We start from the raw sequence: 9626 nt of genomic DNA, 5'->3' as shown, positions 1-9626 counted from the left end.
CAGTTTGTATGGTAGAAAGAGAATATGTTTGGGTTTTTTTTTTTTCCTATTACATGCTTTGTAGAGACACAGGTGTGATCAATAATAGTGTTCAAAACATCAAGTTGTATCTTAGGATAAATGTAATTGCTTACAAGTAATGTCAATTCTTAACAATCCTGGTTAGGGGCAAACTAACCAAACAAGCAATACCATAAAAAGAGCAGATAAATGTTTTTCTTTTATATATATATGTATGTGTATATATATGTTTTTATGTATATATGCATATATACAGATGTATTTCTGTAGAAAATATAAATAATGTATTTCTCTATTTAATACTAATATAAAGGAAATGAGGGGATATGAGTTTCTTCCAATATTTCTGACTGTATTGCAATAGGAAGAGCAGGAGCTAAAGTTACAGAATACAGAGAATACAAAATTAACCAGGTTGGAAAACACCTTTGAGATCATCAAGACCAGCCTATCACCCAACACCATCTAATCAACTAAACCATGGTTGCTGTGAGATGGGAATTTGTGCAAAGCAGAATACTGCAGAAGAGAAGATGAGCAGTTACCTTGAGCTATTGCACTCTGGTAATACATTATTCAACACTGACCTGACTCTCTGTGTATCCCAGTAGAAAGGATGCTCTGGTTATAGCCCACAACCCCCTCAAAGGTACAGAGCGTTATCTTAACTTCATCTTTAGCATGTTCTGCTTTATCAGAAGTGCACAAAACAGAAGAACTAAGGACATAATTACAGAATTATAGCACAATAGAAACCTCAGCTACATATTAGTCTTCATTATTATTTATCTAGGTTTTTCAAACACCCCTCCCCACTTAAGTTTTTATCATTTCTAAACAAAGAAAAAAAATCCAGCAGTTTTAAGATACAGAAATCATACAATGACACACTACATCAGCCCCGAGATCATCCACTACTGTGTTCAAGGGCCAGTCCTCACCAGAAGCTATAGAGTTAGATAAATCCCAGAAATGTGGAGATGAAAGTCCTCAACACTCATCTGATACAGCCTAGTCTCCATTGTTTTGATAATTTACTGTATTCTGTGATGTTACTAACTCAAGGCCTTTCTCTTATGCAAACAAAATTTAGAGGTGACTTTGTCATTGCTTAGTTCATTACATTCCTATTTCTTCTACAGTTCATGACAAAAAGAGCACTCCTCATCTGCCTTCTTTATGAAACTCATTCTTGCATGATTTTCCTCTAATCAGTAAGCAATCAAAGCCTTTCAATTCTCTGCATAAATGCTGTCCATCACCTGGCTTTACAGAGAAACCTGTGAAGAAAAGTCCTTATTAGAGGTGGAATGGGTAGAGATTTGGGGAGTAAATGATTCTGTTCTGCATCACTACTTCAAAAAAATCATCAGTCAGACATGACTGGAGTGGTGCTCAAGTACAAAGAATAAAGATCTGCAGTTCATTTCCAGACAGCCATTGGATGATGCAGGTGATAGCAATTGAGTGTCAGCGAAATATATTGGAAGCAGAAGTTAGCAACAAAGCACAAATGAGACTCAAACCTGTTTTCTAAGATGCAGTTCTTGAAATAGAAGGTTTAACCAAGAGAAACAAAGAAATCCAAAGAAACCAAACACATTCACACAACTGTAAAGAAACAGAATTCCATGCATCTTGAGAGACCTCTTAAATGAACAAACAAAACCAAATAGAAAACAACCAACTAACCAAAACAACAAAACCACACCAAAGCCTCATGCCCCCAACCCCACTCAAAAGCCAAACTATGTTTAATTCTGTCCAAACCCAAAATACATGGTCTTTCAAACACAGATTAGGAAAGACCCTAACTTGTATATTTAATATATAGTTATCCAAGGTAAAACAAGGCATTGCAGAACAACATAACCCACATAACATGCAGTTTTGCTGTATCACTATACAACACATTTAGATTGTTATCAAAGACTCCATTAGTTTGTGAAAACAAGATATGACCTCAATTATGACTATATTTTTTAGTCCACAAACAAGAGTAATCGCCAAATAGTTTTAAGGTACTAAATTCTTTACATGCCTTAAGGAGCAAATAAGCATTCTTTAGGCCAAATGTAGTATCCAAGCACTACTGCAAATGGTTTTCTCCTCATCTCATACGTGCTTTGTTTATAATAATATTTTCATAGAGCTGATAGAAATTTAAATAAAGCTAACAATCTGAAACTCTACCCTGGAATACTTATATCTGCTATTCCTGTAAATTTAAAAAGCTTCATTAACTGAATGCCAGCTTTGCTTTGGTTAAAACTAGGAAATTTCAACTGACTCAGCTGTTAAGTCAATGCATAACATCTGCAATTTCATCAGGAAATTATATTCAGGAATTGTCAATTTCATAAATGAGCCCGTGGAAAAGATTGGATTATGATGGTGAAACAGACTAGAAATGATCAGAAATAGACTAATTCTTTATGCAGTGATTTGAATTTCACTGGAATTAACTTATCTTAAAAGGCAGAAATGTCTTTGTGTGAACAAAAAGATGTGGTTTGGTCAATAAATGTAATCAATTTGCATTGTCGAGTTTTATTAAGTTATACATTCTTTATAGGCTGAAACTTGGTATACTTCTACCCACTCCATATTAGATATGTAAATGCCTCTGATTTCTTTCTAGTTCAGTCTTCACATAAGCCCCAATGTTAACTGCTTGGTACAAGATACTGCTTGCAAGTCAAGTCTATTCTGAAGTAAAAGTTGTCTTTTTAAGCTTCATCAGTTCTAAAGTTTACCCAGGTACACTGTATTTTGAAACACTTCCTAGCTTTCCACTTACAAGGTGCTACTGAGTTACACCACATCAGCTACACAGCCTGAAGGGGTAGCTGAATAAGTATTAATAAAAAGTATTTTTAGTGTTATGAATACAAACATGAGAAACCCAAAGTGCAGCCTCTGAATTACCTACTGATCTATTGAATTGATTCCTGTACTACATGCTGCCAGCAGCAAGGTATTTTTTTTTTTGCTATGTAATTTAATTCAAAACATAAAACATTGTTACAACAGTAAAGGAAAAAATACTCAGTTTCATTCAGTCTCTTGGTGTGAGGAAGAGCTTGTGATCAGGGTGGTATGTGATAGGTGTTGAACGAAACAGATTCCACTAATGGCAGCCAGGACTCAAAATAGGGACTACAGCAAGATATTACCTTACCTTCATATCTGTTAAATGCAGACCTAGCATGGAGAATCAGTACATTTAATGTTACCTTTGGATTTTTTGAATGTTATTAATTTATTTCCATTTCTAGGTAAGTTTTGTTTTAAGGCGTAAACTGCTGAATCACTCAGGCAGAGTAAGACTTTATCAACACTAAATATGGTCACTGTAAAGTAGTTAAGAACATTTCATAGCCCAGCAACCATAGCATTCTTCTTGTCACAATATTACTTATCAGTATAAGAAATAAGCACATCACCCATCTAGTCTGGGGTTTGAAGTCATTCAGACATATATACTTCAAGTATAATCTGTGTAAAGGTTATACTATATCTGTCTCCCACCACAAAAGTCCTTTTCTTGCAAGGTGGCCAGAGCCTTTGCGGACAGAAGTCAGCATTCATGATCAACAGCTGGAGTCAGTCTTCATGCTTTTTCAATCAACATGACAAAGTAGTAAGTTATGCCATTCCTACTGTATGTTGATGTTACTTATAACACCTTAAAATTGGATTAATTCTACTGAAGCAGACTGAGTTAAGATGAAAGGAAATAACAGAGACTAAATGGTGCCATATATAGGAAGCTGTTCTAAATACCAAGTTTTAAATCTGTGTGATAGCTCAGTTGTAATAGTACTATATTGTTTAAATATGGACCAACTTACTATAAAAATTTACATAATTCCTTCCACCACAGACTGAGATGTCTTAAAAAGACAGTTAAAGAAAAGCAGTGTCTGCAACTTCCAGTAATTACACGAATAAAGGCAATGTATCTTTAAATGCTATACTTAGGAATGTCTATTACAATACCTTTTTCTTTAAAGAATGAAGACAAAACCCAAGCCATCCTTTTTGTGCCCCATGGAGGCAACGTGAAGAGATTATAATAGTGGATAATGGACAAAACCCTCAGGGCTGCAGGAACTTCAAAACCAGAAAGACCACAGATGTCTTTGTAAGAAGCTCTATATAGAGTGTACCTATTTGTACTTCTATTCTGCTGGCATACAAGAATTCTGTATCAGAAAATCACTTTCCATGTTTGAGACCTCTTCATTAGCAGTTCTTTACAGAGCAGTCACAAGAGTATTATTGTGTGCTTGAAAGAAATTAGAACCACTGGGTAAATGTGCTGTATTCAGGAACAATAAGCAGCAAACAAAGGTAAGTGAATTTAAAACACTATTTCCAGCTGCACTAGAAGTTAAAATCCATATGACTCCAACATCCTACCTTCATTTTAAAACTGGTAAATAATTTATTCAAACTGGTGAGTAATTTATATACCCACAAGGTATCATTTCATTGGGGGCTGATCAAAGAGTCATGACTTTTGTAAGTGAACAGCAGGAAAATATTTAGGCCAGTGATGTGTGAACTAAAACTTTTTTGCCTCTACAAGTTCCATTTAACAGTGCAGCCATATCAAAATACCTCATGACACCCTTACAATTCCTGGAGACACTAAACTGAAAAAAAAAAAGTAACTAGAAACTTAAAATTTTAGTACTAAAAGAAGGCAAAACAGTTGGATTTTTATTATTTACATATTTCTGTAAGGATCAGTTTGGCCATTAACATTATTCAGAATAAATCATCTGTAATCATCTCTGAAAATGCATTCTGACGATAACCAGCAAATTCAGAGCCCCCATTCACCATCTGATCCCTATTCCTTATTGACCCCTCTATTCATGTTGCCTTAAAGACTGAAGAGATGGTAAAGGTTTTTGGCAGGATTACTGAGGAAATATGGATGAAAGGAAATTTTTGCATGGTGTTGAAGGACAGTGGGCCTTCTTGTTCCTTCACTCATATTGATGTCTAAACAGGAGATAAGCAACTTTAAATAGCACAAAAGGCAAAGACATTCCAAGTTTTCATGGACTAGGAAGAAGCCTGGAGAAGAGGAGACTCAGGGGTGACCTTATCACTCTCTACAACTACCTGAAGGGAGGTTGTAGACAGGCAGATGATGGTCTCTTCTCCCAGGCACCCAGTACCAGAACAGGAGGACACAGTCTCAGGCTGCACCAGGGGAGGTTCAGGTTGGATGTTAGGAAGAAGTTCTATACAGAGAGAGTGATTGCCCATTGGAATGGGCTGCCCGGGGAGGTGGTGGAGTCGCCGTCATTGAAGGTGTTCAGGAGGAGACTTGATGGGGTGCTTGGTGCCATGGGTTAGCTGTTTGGGTGGGTTGGATTGGTTGATGGGTTGGACATGATGATCTTGAAGGTCTCTTCCAACCTGGTTTGGTTTATTTATTTATTTATTTACAAATCCCATGATTCTAAACAAATGCCAATCAAATGCAGAAAATGAGAAGTTTGTAAAAGTCAGTGATCAGGTCCAAATACAGACATTTATAGTAAATCAATATTAATTCACTATTACATAACCTCACACATGTCTCAGATGAACTGGATGCTGCCACTTTGTCTTACAATACAGCACAAATGGCTTAAAGGTACTTTTCCACAACAGTTTCTTCAACAGTTCATTTGCACCTTTTCACTTTTTTGTTTAAAATACTTATGATCTCCCTGTGATTTATAGAGCTTTTATTTGCCTTATAGACACACTTGTGTTCATCTGTTGGTTCAGTGTACAGAATTAAGCACCCATAATGCACAGTTTATTGATTGTGATGCCAGTTGTTTGCTGGAACCCAGACAGTCTTTCAGGTCAATAAGAGAGTTGGTGCACTTAACTAGAGTTGTTTTCTGTACTGTATGTGCCAGGCGAATACACAGATTAATTAACCTTATGACAAAGTAATTATACAGAAGATGTAGTATTTAAAGGAGATGTTTCTAGTCAGAACAGTTGCATGGGCAAAATATGCTGAGAGCCCTCTAAATACCTTAACATGCTACAGCTGGATTAACCATTGTAATTAAACTCTCCAATACTGTTTATTTTAAAATTGTATGTGTAAAAAGTGAAAACTAATCTGTGGTTGAGAAGAGAACTGGAAGGGGAAAAAAGGATACTTTTCAACACAAAAATTTTAATCACAGAATTGTCAGGGTTGGAAGGGACTCCAAGGACCATCTAGTTTCAAACCCCCTGCCATGGGCAGGGACACCCTCCACTAGATGGGGTTACCTAGACCCACAGACAGCCTGGCCTTAAAAACATTCAGGGATGGGGCTTCCACCACCTCCATGGGCAACCTGTTCCAGTGTCCTCCAGCTTTCTTGTAGGCCCCCTTCAGATACTGGAAGGCCACAGTAAGGTTTCTTCACAGCCTTCTCTAGACTGAACAATCCCAACTCTCTCAGCCTGTCCTCACAGGAGAGGTGCTCCAGCCCTGGGATCATCCTTGTAGCCCTTCTCTGGACACGTATAACAGTTTACTGTAAAAGTAACTGTTTACAAGATTGTCAGAAACATATTTATAATATTTAAATATACCAAGGCTGTCTAGTTTTACTACTGTGACTGTATGTTTTATTATGCAGGCTATAAAAGTGTATTCAAGTATGTCATGAAGCATCGGAGTCAAAAGTTCAGCACTTAAATATCATCTGATTTTCAGTCTTGTTGAGTTCCCAGTCAGCCATCAAATTAGATCGAGATAAATTGGGTCTGAATAATACCCATTAACTTTATTTGATCTCTTTATGACCAGTATGTTCTCACTGGAAATATTTAGAGAAATTTCAAAATGGAATTGTCATTTTCTGTTGCTAAGAGCAAAGTGGCTTACTTCAGAAAGAGCCCTGGGTAACTTACTGGCTGCAAATGTCACTTTGAGAATGTTCCAAGGAAATATTTCCTTAAACATGACTTTTATACCTTATTTTAATCTACTTGGCATCCATTTTGAAAATCTCTTCACCAATCCACTTCATACTTTGGGTTTACTGTCATTCCAGAGAAAACCCTTTTGTATCTACTGTATCATAACATTTTAACCTATTATCTTATGTTGTTAGTACCATGACAGCTTAACCCTGCAGTTCATTACCAACCAGAACCAGTTCTACCATGTAAATCTGTCTAAAAAAAATAAATCAGTTGTTTCTTTTCTAAGCTGAAGTTAAATTGCTGTAGCCTTTGTGGTGACAGACTGCTTTCTAAAGCTATGCATATTTATACTCCTTTCACCTGAATTGCAAAACTTATCAGGCACTTTTTTTCTTGCTTCTAGTTAGGAACACATAAAATGTCTCCATAGTGGTAACTAATGTGACAGAAAATTAATTTACTGCAGCCATCATCTTCTCTTTCTACATCTTTAAGCAGAAGTTAAATATGAGATATTTCACTCCCAGTATGGGGACATGAGGACAGTGAGAATAAGAATATTTTCATGTTCATTCCTGAAGTGGTACTTGAGTATAAAAGGGTGGGGAGGGGGCAGGGAGGAAATAGGGGAAGAATGTGGGCATCAATACAAAATGAAAAACCAGAAAAGCTTCCACAATCAAACAGGCCAAGTTCATAAAAGTCTGATAGCTACTCAATAGCACTGAAGAATAACTGCTTTTACCATCTCACATAATGCTTCTGCAGAGTGACTTTCCCCACCATTGCAGGAATGGAGCAGGCAATGAGCTGTATCATAATGCTAAACTAACTGTGGAGACCTCTTGGCAGTATTGTTCTACCATTTGCAATGACACAAAGAAAGAGGGTACAAAATCCAGTATTTTGGAGTAAATCAGCCTGTGCTCAAATTTTCCAAGCCAAACACATACTATTTGGGAAAGCAAATCCCAAGCACTCCAAGCAATTCTGGTTACTAAGCTGTGCACACTTTACACTGAGTTTTATAACAAGAATAGCATTCCTGCTTTAGGCTTGTTGGTCTTGTATTTCCGTCTCATTACCTCTATGCAAAATGTGCAAAATCTGAATTTGCCTACTAGAAGCTAAAAGCTTGTATGAAAGTCCTATTTTAATTATTAGTAAACAATGTTCACAAAGCTGAGGGGGCTTCACTCATTTGACTAAACATAAAAATTTGTCAGAGATGCTTGTTAAGATGAGAAGATAACTATGGAAACTCCTATATAAACATACCTTTCAGAGGAATTTTCACTTTGTGGCCTTATTAAAACACTGTTAGGTACTACTATTACTAGTACAGAGGTGCAAGGACTGGGTTCAGGTGAGCAGCTATCTGCTAGTTCCACTGAGCAGTTCTGAGATTTAACTGCAGATTTTTTTCAAGGGTCAGACAAAGCAAATTTATTTTGTACATTCATCAATAAATTCTAATGTAAAATAGGCCAGCTTCACTATATCCTTAAAGTTGAGGATTTTCCAGACTGCAGCAATGTCAACTCCCATTGTTTCATTTCCCTGGAGCATGGGAACTCCATACTGAGTTAAAGGAAGCTGGCTATATAGTTCACGTCTTGATTCCAATGGTACAAGAGAAAATTGTGGAAGTTTTCAAATATAAATTCTGCATGCTCCTGAATTATTTTAAAGTAATTATAATCTCTCTTGTAATCAGCTCTAATCTTTGTTTCTTGTTCCACCTGGCATAGCTCTTGTTATGCAAGTCTGAAAACTTGCACTTCTGTTAAAACTTTAAGATGAGACTATCAATGAGAATACAATGTTCCATGTAAGATTAGACAGGTGGCCAAGAAGGCCAATGGCATCCTGGCCTGCATCAGGAATAGTGTGGCCAGCAGGAGCAGGGAAGTCTTTCTGCCCCTGTACTCAGCACTGGTTAGGACACATCTTGAGTACTGTGTCCAGTTCTGGGGCCCTCAGTTTAGGAAAGATGTTGAGTTGCTGGAATGTGTCCAGAGAAGGGCAAAAAAGCTGGGGAGGGGTTTGGAGCACAAGTCCTATGAGGACAGGCTGAAAGAGTTGAGGTTGCTTAGCCTGGAAAGGAAGAGGCTCAGAGGAGACCTTATTGCTCTCTACAACTACCTGAAGGGAGGTTGTAGGCAGGTGGGGGTTTTTCTCTTCTCCCAGGCAACCAGCACCAGAACAAGAGGACACAGTTTCAAGCTGCACCAGGGAAGATTTAGGCTGGATGTTAGGAAGAAGTTCTTCACAGAAAGAGAGATTTGCCATTGGAATGGGCTGCCCAGGGAGGTGGTGGAGTCACCATCACTGTAGGTGTTTAGGAAGAGACTGATGGGGTGCTTGGTGCCATGGTTTAGTTGATTAGATAGTGTTGGATAATAGGTTGGACTCAATGATCCTAAAGGTCTTCTCTCCAACCTGGTTAATTCTATTCTATTCTATTCTATTCTATTCTATTCTATTCTATTCTATTCTATTCTATTCTATTCTATTCTATTCTATTCTATTCTATTCTATTCTATTCTATTCTATTCTATTCCATTCCATTCCATTCCATTCCATTCCATTCCATTCCATTCCATAATAGCAGTTTGAACATACTCTAATGACAGAACCAGATGGTGCAGTTACAGGTA

Source organism: Melanerpes formicivorus, unplaced genomic scaffold (genome assembly GCF_026170545.1).
Source record: "Melanerpes formicivorus ecotype bairdi unplaced genomic scaffold, bMelFor1.0.p_v2 SCAF_2, whole genome shotgun sequence".
Classification (NCBI taxonomy): Eukaryota; Metazoa; Chordata; class Aves; order Piciformes; family Picidae; genus Melanerpes; species Melanerpes formicivorus.
Note: the sequence above shows the minus strand (reverse complement) of the source record.